The sequence below is a fragment of the Galeopterus variegatus genome, unplaced genomic scaffold, assembly GCF_000696425.1.
Source record: "Galeopterus variegatus unplaced genomic scaffold, G_variegatus-3.0.2 Scaffold310, whole genome shotgun sequence".
Classification (NCBI taxonomy): domain Eukaryota; kingdom Metazoa; phylum Chordata; class Mammalia; order Dermoptera; family Cynocephalidae; genus Galeopterus; species Galeopterus variegatus.
This window is the reverse complement of record NW_007726421.1, coordinates 118,886-130,668: the sequence shown is the minus strand read 5'-3', so window position 1 is coordinate 130,668 and position 11,783 is coordinate 118,886. Positions and strand designations below refer to the sequence as shown.

At 36.9% G+C, this 11,783-nt stretch overlaps 1 protein-coding gene across 1 annotated transcript in view; it reads left to right on the top strand.

Moving 5' to 3' along the window:
* Positions 1 to 678: 678 nt before the first annotated feature.
* Positions 679 to 11,783, top strand: part of AGFG1 (ArfGAP with FG repeats 1) — a 68,811-nt gene continuing 57,706 nt past the window's right edge. The window contains exon 1 of the mRNA XM_008567317.1: positions 679 to 695. The gene's annotated coding sequence lies outside the window, so the exon portion shown is untranslated. The remainder of the gene's footprint in view (positions 696 to 11,783) is intronic.

Sequence of the window (11,783 nt, the reverse complement as noted above, 5' to 3'; positions counted from 1 at the left end):
TTTTGCCTGGTGAAGGGTCCAGACTCGGGGCGGCCTTCGTGGGAGGGGCGTGGGCGGGATGGGGGTCGCGGACGGGGCGGCCAGGGCGAGCATCTCTGGTCCCCGCCGAGTCGGCGGCCGCCTCCCTCGGTCCTCCGCTCTCTGGGGCGCCGGCCAGCTGGAGGGAAAGACGGGAGGAGGCTGGGGAGGGCCGTGCGGGTCCTTTGTGTGCCCCGCCTCTCGGAGGCCGGGGCGCGGCGACCAAGAGCGAGGCACCTGCAGGACCCCGGTGGCTGGGGGAGAAGCTGGGGTGCGACGGAGCAGGGACGCGTAGCCGGGGCTGCTTTCCTCGGGTCGAGAGTCCCTGGGTACCTGGGAGAAAGCAGGCACTCAGAGGAGAAGTCGTGGGAGGGAAACGTCTTTAGGGCAGAGATGGGAATCCCGAGGGAAAAGTTCCAGATGATTAATTGTGGGAGGGGGAGGCAGAGAAGCAGATACGAGGTTGTGGGGTTTTAGCCGAAGAGAGTCTTGAGGAATTGGGGAGAAGTTTGAATGGAAATAAGGTATCGACTAGGAGCGGTGTGGTGCTAAATATGGTGATAGCTGTGAGGCTACTGTATCGATCCCCAAGTGATCGGCTGTACGTCGAAGTGGGGAGAGATGGGAAGACGGCCTTGTTTCAGAAAAACAGACCGCCGTCTTGAATTACTTGGATGGTTTGTATTTGTTCTTCTTTGCTTCGTTAAGCTTTATTTTGATGAGATTTTTGTTGCTGTGAAATTTCATTTGGAAAGTTTGCAGGTGATTTCGGAACTGATGATACGATGCTTTTATATACTAATTATCTTGGACTCAAAGTAAGTTATAGATGAAGTGATAGTTACTACATATTCTTAAGATCTTTGATTATAAGATTAATACAAGACACAACACATAATATGTGGGGAAATTGATTTCTTAAAGGTTGGAAAATGCAGAACGTGGGCAGTAGTGTACTATTTTCTTTTTTTAAATTTTTGCAAGGAGGGATTATTAGTCTTTCTGAGTATTACTTTTTAAACATACATTTACTGGGTGCCTAATAGGTTTTGTATGAAGCCTCGGGGTGTGCTGATAAATACAGCAAAGTCCTTATTCTCTTGGCACTTATATTGAGTAAGGGAACAATGTGTGAAAGATACTGAGATGAGAAACACCCTGATAAAAATCTCTTAGTTTGGGTTTTTTGGATGTGACTCAAAACCTGACTCAAATTGGCTTAAAAATGTGAAGGGAATTTATTGATTGGTTTAAAGTAAGATTTGATCCAGTGGCTTAATGATATTGCCTCAATTTCTTTCATCCAAAGATGATTCCCCCCAGCTTTTGGAGCTACATACTGTCTTAAATAACACGTCGTTCTAACGGTTTTCAGAAGTTCTGCAGTTCACTCTGATTGGGTTAGCTTAGGTCATGTGGCCACCTCGAACCAGTGCCCTCATTGGACACATGTTCTATCCTGACTTCACTGGAACAAGGATCCCCAATAGAGTTCCCAAATCAGAAATCTGGAATTCTTGGGAGGGAAGTAATGTCAAATGTCTGCTGCAGGGTGTTGAAAGGATAGCTCATGAAGATTTTTTTCTTTGAAAAACAATAATGCAGGAAAATAAATTAGGAATAATATAACCATTAAGCTTAATAAGTTACGTATTTGTTATTTAGGTGACATAGCATAATTGGAAAAATATGAATTTCCAAGTCAGATTTTGACACTGCCAGTATCTTTGTGACTTAGGGCAAGGTATTAAGCTAGGCCACCATGTGCAGGTTGGCCTGAATCTGTCCCCTTAGCCTCAGTTTCTTTATTCGTGATAAGATGATAACGTATAGCTCAGGATTGTTAAGAGTTAAATGGTGCTTATACTATATTTATTTATTGAACACATACCGTATTTGAGGATGGGGCTAAGTGATGGAAGTACAAGTATAAAATAAGGCATGCTGGCTACTGTTTCTTAATTTACCTAGAAAATATTGATTACGTGGTAAATGGTATATACTGTCATGAATTCTAAATTTTAGGATAGTCACGTACCTTTTGTTTAAGTAAATTGAACCAATATTTTATTGTTAAGATTACTAGACTTATAGCTAATCTTTCTTTTCCCTTTTTTTCTCTCCAGATGACTGTCCTGTATGCTTGAATGATGCTCATTCAGATTATATATCTGAATCCAGACTGTGAAACTTTAAAATAGACTTTAGATTTAGATGCATTTAAACTATTTGTTATTGAGGCACATTGGGGGTGTCATAAGTAATTGCTTTGTAACTGTCTTTCTAGTTCCACTTACAGGAATACTTAAAATTATGAATGGATACTCCAAACATTTAAATTATAGCCAACAATAAAAAATTGCCTTCATGTTAAAGAACTTTTAGTTGATTTAAAGACTAGTTTTAGACTAAATTATTATTTTGTGGAGATTCTAAATATTAGTGTAATCAGTAAGTAATATAATAAAAGTTGTCCTATCCTTAAAAAATGATTTGTAAATCTTTCAGTGAGAGTTTAGATAAAGTAAAAAATAACATTTGAGAAACACTTTGCCACTCTTACTACCAGCTATTTTATATGGACAGTGCATTTAAATTTGGAATTTCACAAGTAGGTAAATGTAGCTGGATTAGTAATTTATACTCTATTAATTTTGTGGGCATTTTGACTCTGGTGAATCTTTATTACAAGAATTTAATATTTTTAGATTAAAGTTGAACACATGAAAAAGGTATTTCATTTGTTTTTATACAGTTATAACCATTAGGATGGATTGCAGTCAAACGCTCTTTTGAAGCTTTGTTTATAATAGTCAGGACTTCATGAGGTCACATTGGGCAGTGATTTATATTCTTAATTATGTTTTCACTTTTTTTGATTTTCTCACATGGCTACATTCAAAGTACTTATAGTAATATAATAATAAAAATATAAATAAAATATAAAACTAGAATAATAACAATTACTACTACTATTGAGTGCTAGCTGTGTGGCAGGCATTATTTTAGTAACAATCACGTAAGGGTACTGTTATCTGCCCACAACTTTAAATTTTAAAAGTAGCATACACTTTTAGTGCTTTGCTGTGGCACCCTGCTTGATGTTGGGAACCAGAACTAATGCTGATTCTACCATTAAAGGATGGCAGAATTGTAATATTGTACCATAACATTGTAAATTGTTATGAAATTCTATATTTTGGGAACTGAAGGGATAGATTTTACTTCATTGGGTTTTAAATGGGAGAGCAGATTATGGATGTATCATTCATGTTTGTTTTATGACTATGTCACACCTTTTTTTTTTTTTAAAGGAACTTCTTGGCTCTAAAATGTGTATTCTTATCTTTGAATTTTATTCAGAAACTGCTGTTGTGTATTGTATTGTATATTCTGGAGGCAGTGGGAATATGTTGCTGACTTTTCCAGCAGCATTTTTTTTGAATCTGGCATATCCATACTACCTTGTGCCATGAGTTAATTCTCTTGCTATTTTCTGTATATGAACTGTAATTAAAACTCCTCATTCTTTTTATTTTATTTTTTGTTTTATCATTACACAATGTAAATATTTTTTTCTGGCCTTTTACCAATTTCTTCCTAAACCTTCTGCTTCCCCTCCCCCTTTCCTACCTCTGGTGGCCTCAGTTCCATTGTTCTGTCCTTTTGAAAGTTCAAGGAATTATTGTGATTGTTGTGTCTTTCTTTATTTCTTTTTCTTTTCTTTTCTTTTTTTTTTTTTTTTTTTGGTAAAATTCTTCATTCTATGCTGTCAGGATTTGTAGTGGATAGGTTTATCAAAAAAGTCAATTAAAGCAAGCAATCATTAAAAAAGATGTATATATACACACAGTATATGTATATACGCACACATACATATATATTATATCTATAACAAGACTTTTTTTTTTTTAACATATAGCTGTTAATTTGCCAGCGCTTTTTTCTAACATTACATAAAAAAAACTTTTTTTTGAATATGGATCCACTGACTGGATTCTTTGTTCCCTGATATAACTCAGACTCAAACTGTGCTGTTTTTGATTTTTAGCATTTTAACTTACTTTTAAAGCAGTTTGAATGCTAAATTGTTCCTAAACTTTTATGATTTTTTTTTTTTTCAGTCTCTTACAGCTCTGGTTCACAGTTAAATTACTGCTTTTCCTAGTGATGTGATTTAGTCGAGTCTCTAAAATACTTCACTTAGTTTACATGGAAACAATTATTCTCACACATTTTGTCACTGTTGTACTTGATATTCAACTACACTATGTACTCACCAATTGTATTACCGAATGCTATACCAAACAACTCTTGATAAGCATAAGACTCAGTTGGAAGGAGCAGGAGAGAGTGGCCTTATAGCCATGAATGTTCATTGTGGCATAAGCTGTAGGTTTTTTAGAGGGAAGGAGAAATCTGGATTCATGGAACAAATTGGTTCAGAGGGACTCTTCTGTAAGTGCTGTGAGCACCTTCTGTACTGGGAAAACTCTTCAACATTCAGGGTGTAATGACATCATTTTACATTAACTTGGTATGAAGGTGTTATTTCTGTATTGTCTGTCTTCTATTCTTTACTCGTTTGTCCATGATTTTTGGCTAGATGTATGATTGTAAACACTTAAGCCTTAGTTTCAAAGTAAAGTACAATTTTTCTAGATTAAATTTATATTAAAAATTTAAATGTCAGTGAATTGGATTATAAATGAAAATAATTAAAACATTGCTTTAAGGAACTTGCTTACCTCTGGATGTCGATTTCAAAACCATTGCCTCTTTAGAAACCTCTGTATCTGTTCTAGTAGTTTTCTTTGGAAAACAAGCAAATCTCCTAGACTGGTATTTTCAGTCTTTCCTATGCAGCATGTGTGATGCTCACATTCATGAGAAACTCTTGTGGAGGTATTTAGGACTAGGTGTCAATACCGTTGCCATTTTTTCCCCACTCAGTATTGCATTTCCCAGTTCAAATAGTCAAAATAATGATTGTCTAGAGAAACACAACTTGGATTATACTAATGTGTATAAAAAAGGTAAATCATTTCTAACTTTGAGGACTTTCATTATTAGCGGTTTCTTGTGACATCCTTACAACCTCACACGTGAGAGCTATTGCCCTAAAGACACCTGACAACATGATTAGGATGAAGTGTATTAACTAACTTTACAGTGGGGATAGGAAACTTACTTGAATTGTTTGAAATATGGGGAATGATGATTTTTTTTTTTTAAATTAGAACATTTTTTTTTCAGTTTTTTGTCTTTTTTCGTGACGGGTAACGGGATTGCAACCCTCGGTGTCGCGCCCGTACTGCAACCAGCAACGGGATCGCAACCCTCGGTGTCGCACCCGCACCGCGCTCAACCAGTGAGCTGACGGGTCTCTATATGGGATCCAAACCCTCGGCGGGAGTGCTGCCGCGCTCTCAAGCGCCGCACTCTACTGAGTGCACCACCGGGCCGGCCCGGCCCAAAATTAGAACATATTTGTTCAAAGACTTCTAAGTAAGGTGTCAGTCTTTTTGATTGATTCCATAAATGTTGTTTTAGAGGGAGGAAGATCATAATTATACCCTACTTTTATTCTGGTTTCTTATTTTAAGCGGTATATTAGCAAACTGGAGCATGCTTCAAGGGCTGTGACCAAGATGGTAAGGTGATTTGAAACTTTGTTTGAAAGGAACATTTGAAGGAACCAGAAATGCTATTAGCTTAAACAGGAAAAGACTGTGGGGGGGGGGGTCGGGGGGGACTTGTACATATGATCACTGTTTTGGGGGAATTTAAAGCCTGTCATTGGAAGAGGTAATAGGTTTCTTCTATATGACTCTGGGGAGATACACTACCAGTGTATGGGAGTTACAGAGAAACATATATTGAGGAATAAAAGAGGACTTTTTCCTTGTAATTGTCAGGTTCTAAAAATTTATGTCTTTCCTCTTTTTGTTAAATTTTGCAAGCTCTTTGATAGGGAAATATGAAAATCGGTAGAACTAATAATGTGGGAAAATGTGAAAAGTTTCTGTTTTTTTCTCTTCAAACCTTTATCTCTTACTCAGTGAGTCTTGGTGGTTTTAACTTGGAACAGTTGGGTTCAGTAGGTGCTTCTTTAAAAAGATTGCTACTGTACAGTAAAGAAATGATTTTGAAATGAAGAAAACTCTTCTGGTTTTGTAGGAATATGTTTTTATCAGTTAAAGAGAACAACCTATAAGTATATGTCAGTTAAGTTTAATTTTTGAATAGCAAGAATAGTTTATTTTCAGTTGTTTAATTTTTAATCTATTTTAAATTTAACTTTAATTTTTATTAAAAGAATCCATCTACATAATTAAAAAAGGCAAAGACTAGTGACAGACAGCTGTTCCCTTTCCTAATTTCTCATTGACTTTGAACTGTTTTGGCTGTTCCCTCCTTTTATATTTACCTTAATATTTCTAGCTGACATACTTATATTGCTATTTTTAAAGAAAGTTTTCAGTTTTGGCTTTTATCTGTTGACTTCTTTACTGTAGAAGGAGGACAATAAGGATTTGGCCTTCTTAACACTCCTCCCACCCTCTACCAGTCCAGCCTTTCCCCCATCTCAAGTTTATTTGTAATGTTTAGTTTTCTTTATTTGCTTTGTTTTCCATGTATGGATCATTAATATATTCCCAGATTATCTCTGGCTAGGGTATAAAACGTCTTTCAATATGATCAGACATACCAGGGTTTTTAAGGGATTTCCTTCACCCCTAATCTGTATTGGAATCTCCTTCTGGGACCCCACATCTCCATTAGCTTCCTGATTAAAGGCAAATGGGAGATTATTTTGAGAGCTAGATGGCTGAAAATGTCTTATTCTGCCCTCTTTTTTTTACATTAATAGTTTGTCTCCATTCACAAAGGTGAAAATACTTTTACCCTTGGAACTTTTAAGGCATTGCTTAGTTGTCTTCAAACCTTCAGTGTTGCTGTTGAGAAGTCTGATGCTGTTCCTATTACTGATTCTTTGTGACTCATTTTTTTCTTCCCTTTGTGGGAGTACATAAAATCTTTTATTCCCGCTGTTCTTAACCTCATATTGAAGTATTTTGGTGTAGATCTTTTGTTCAGTGTTTTAGACATATTTATTTTATTTTTTTAACTCAGTTTGGGAACTCATGCTTTTTTTTTCTTAGTAGAGAGAGATTTTCTCCAATTTTCTTTTTGGGGAATAAAAATGTCTGGCTGCCCACTGTTCCAGGAGCCTAGTTGAGGGAAGTGACTGGGTTCATAGAATCTGTCTTTCAGTATGTGTAGTCTAAAATAATCCCCCAGTTTTTAGCATGGTTTGCAATCCTTAGCTTTGCCTGAGCCCAGAATTTATTTTGGTATAACCTCTCTAGATTAAACTTTCCTTCAGACTTCTGCATAGGGCCTGGTGGTGGAGACTTAAACCCTGCTTAAGCCTCCTACTTAAATCTCCCACCTGCATCCAGTTCCTTCAGTGACTATTTCACAGGTCCTGTGGTGGAAATGAGCTTCCATTTGGCTTCTCCCACCTCTGCAGAAACTTTTGTTTTGGCTTTCTCTATAAAGTGAGTTATTGCTGTTGTATTCACTTTTTATCATCCAAATTTTGTTGTTAGAGAACTGTGGTGTGCTTCTGAGCTTCTCCCTTATTCTCTTTCCCTCTGTCTGATGTGGTAACTCAATACCTTTTTATTCCTTTGCTGTCCTTTCATTGGGGGGTTAGGGATGTAGTGAAGGCATTTTTAGGTTTGGTCCACCACTTTTAAGTGCAGTGCCTTCATTAGGTTTAAATCATTACTTGAATATTTTTTATATGACTTCTCTAAGTGTTACAAGGACCTGACCTGTAGCCAAAATAACAATTGGTAGTTTATCTCGTGTGTGTGTGTGTGTGTGTGTGTGTGTGTGTGTATCAGTTATTTAATGTTGGGCTCTGGATAGGCTAATATTTTGGACTGTCCAATACATATAATGTCTTGGCATCAGCAGTTTGTAGAATATTGATAACCTGCTAAAGGCATCTTCCATCTGTTTTAGATTTTAAATGTATAATTTTTATAATATGAAATATTTTATGTAATATTTTTAGTAAATAACTACAGTGGGTGTAGATCTAAATGTCAAATTAACTTTATTACTTTCTGCCAATATTATTAGCAACCACATACATTTCCACAGCCTATTAAAATATTTTAACCAGCTTCTCCCCCAGCAGGAAAAAAATAATTAATAAAACTAACTAATCTTTTTTACTTATTCAGCCAGCACAGATTGTTATTTGAATTGAACAAATGGCTATTTGCAAGATTGTTTGAGGCATAGTTAAGAGCAGCATACTGGTGGACATATGGAATGAGTCACACCATCTGGTTACAGTCATACCTGGGTGGTGGTCATTAAAACTAAAACTCCTGGGGAATCTGCGTATGACTTAATTATATTGCAAAAACATATTGGGCTGCACCAGTTACTTTGGAACTTCTTGAAACCAATTAACTGGCAAACATGCTTTCAAAATATCAATACTGCAGTTATTTAATGAGTCAAAAAATTTTTTTTGGCACAAAACTGGAAACTTAAAATGTGTATTTTAGGATCTGGAATGGGTGTTACTTTAGTATTGGCCCTGTAAAAATGATGTGGTTTACTTACTCAACACTTTCATCCAATAGTTATGACTAATATCGTTACAGTGAAGTGTTTTATAAGCACTGAATTCATGTGGCAGCTAGACTAGGCTTAGCAAAAAAGGGAAATGACACCAGCTTCCAGGAATACACCTTAAAAATAAATATTTCAGTTTTGATCCATTAAGGATTTTGTTTATTTAAATGATTAAATTTGGTAGTTGGAGAAGATGGTCTGCTAATGAGAAAGAAGTTATTTTAATTAGGTGTAAAAATTGTGGTTACTGTAGACAGTAACATGGAGTTAGGACTACAGTTTTTTTATTTCTTAAACTAACATACTTTAAAACCGACTTTTTTGATGTTCAGTTCTATGAATCTTTACATATGTATAGATTCATGTAACCACCACTATAGTTAGAACATAGAACTGTTCCATCACCCCAGAAAACTCTTTCTTAGTCCTTGTTTTCCTCAGCCCCTGGCAACTAAAGATGTGTTCTCCAACACTACAGGTTTTGTCTTCCTGAGAATGTCATGTAAATGGAATCATGACCTTTCCAGATTGCCTTCTTTTTTTTTAATTTTTATTTTTATTACAACAGTTGATTGTACCAGATCTCCTTCTTTAACTCAGCATAATGCCTTTAAAATTATTCCAGGTTAGTCGTATATTTCTATGGTTTGCTTCTCCTTATTGAGTAGTATTCCTTTACTTATTTATCCATTCCTCGTTTGAGGGACAGTGGATTGTTTCTGGTTTTTGATGCTTATGAATAGAGCAGCTGTGAATATTTATGTACAGGTTTTTGGGTGGATGTGTTTTTATTTCACTTGGGTAAATACCTAGGAGTGGGATTGCTAGGTTATATGGCAAACATATGCTTAATTTTATTAAAAAATTCACAAGCAGTTTTGTTTTGATTTTCCATTTATACTGGTTTGAAAGCTGTAAATTCCATATCCTTTTATGGTCACCATTGAAATTGTACTAGTCATACTAGCATTCTAGAATTAATCAGTTTAACCATTTTCTAGTAATACAACCTCTTTAAAAATACAAAGTACCCTCACTTAAGTGTTATTGTTGGCAGAAATGTTAAATTTGTCCCTCCCCTTGCCCCCCATACAAATTAGATGTTTATTTAGATTTGCTTGGATGTTTATCAGTTTCTTTGCTCACTCCTTGCATTGCAAGACCTTCTTGGGTCATATTTCTTAAGGAACGGACAGTGTAAGTTTCTTTAGTGAAGACTTCTTGGGGTAAACTCTTGGGTTTTTTTTAATCTGAAAAGATCATTATTTTGATCTTATACTTCAAAAATAGCTTTGCTGGTTTACAACAGTTTCTCTTACCACTTGAACCTAATATTCCCTTGTCTTGATTCCATTGAGAAGTCTGCTATCAGTCAAATTTTGTTTTCTTCTGTCTTTTCTTTCTGATTGCTTTGAAGATATTCTCTTTGTTTTTGAGGGTTTTTTTTTTTTTTTTTTTGGCAGCTGGCCAGTAGGGGTGATCCAAACCCTTGACCTTGATGTTATAACACCGTTTTGTAACAAGCTGAGCTAACTGGCCAGCCCCTGACAACAAGATGTTTCTTTTTAAAAGTTTTATTGAATCAAAATTGCTTATACATATTTTTGGGGTTCAACATTGAGATATGTTGATCAAATCAATATTACTAGCATATATATTGTTACAAATTGTAATTATTCTTTATGCCCCTTATCCAATCCCCCCCCAATCACCCTAGATTTCTTCTCTCCCTCTGAAAGAATAATGGTTACTATGTTGATTTGCTACCCAAATGATCTGTCCAGTGCTGAGAGAGGCGTGATCAGGTCCCCCAATACTATCTTAGAGCAGATGTCTCTTCTGTCACTATGATATGGGCTCTGTGGAGACAGACATCGTCCTCCTTTCTTTATCTCTGCTGGTGACTCACCTTGTGTCACTGAACTCCAGTGGCTGGCAGACCATCTGCCTGGTGGTTGTGGCATCTAACCACCTTTGTGGCAGCCATGGTTATCGTGGTGGCTGTGGTGGGCCACCCACATGGAGGAGATGTTTTTGGCTTGCTCCATGGTGCTAGCAATGTGCCTGGTTGTGTAGAGTGTTTGATCCCTGGTTCCATGCCCCAGGTTCCTGAGTGGGTCCCGAGGCGCTGGCACGGTGTGCCTGGTTGTAGGAGGGGGGTCCAGTCCCCTTCTCCCTGCTCTGGATCACTGGGTGGGCCCCGAGGCACTGGTGAGCTGTGCCTGGTTTGGGGAAGAGGGGTCTGGTCTCTGGCTCCATACCCCAGGTCCCCGGGTGGGCCCCGGGATTCTGGTGTGGTGAGCCTGGTTGTGGGAGGGGGTCCTGTCCCCTTCTCCATGCCTCAGGTTCTCAGGCAGACCCTGTGGTGCTGGCACGGTGTGATTGGTTGTGGGAAGGAGGTCTGGTCCCCTTCTCCATGTCTTGGGCCCTCAGGTGGTGCCCTGAGGCACTGTCATGGTGTGCCTGGTTGTGGGAAGGGGATCCGGTAACAAGATGTTTATAAGTGTGGATTTTATTTTTCCTGATTTTGGTAAGCTGTTCTTTTCATATTTGTAGATGCATACCTTTTATTGGATCTTAAAAGTCTCAGCCATTATGTCTTCAAATGTTACCTCTCCTTCATTTTTTCAGTTCTTTCTCCTGAAAGAGAATTGATATATGTTATCCTTCTAATTTTATCCTTCTTTTTTGTAATCCTTGTCTTTTCTGTGTCCTTACATGTCTATGCTTCTTTCCGAGTTATTTCTTCTTTCTGCCTTCCAATTTATTAATTCTTTCCTCAAGTGTGTCTAATCTGCTCTTTAACTGATTTCTTGAATTTTTAATTTCCACATTGTAATTTTTCACTTCTGAAAATTCTCATTTTAAAATTTGCTTCATTATTCTGATGATTACATATTTCTTGTTCACTTATATTTCATCTTTCATTTATTAATGTTTCCTATATATTATATTTGTTTTATATTTTGTAATGGATAATTGCAATATCTAAAGTCTTGGGGAGAAGTGGTATAAATCAGTTGTTTCTACTGACTCAATTTCAGTGGTTTGTTTTGTTGTTGTGTGATGATTTTTACTTCAGCCTCATATTTTGTTCAACT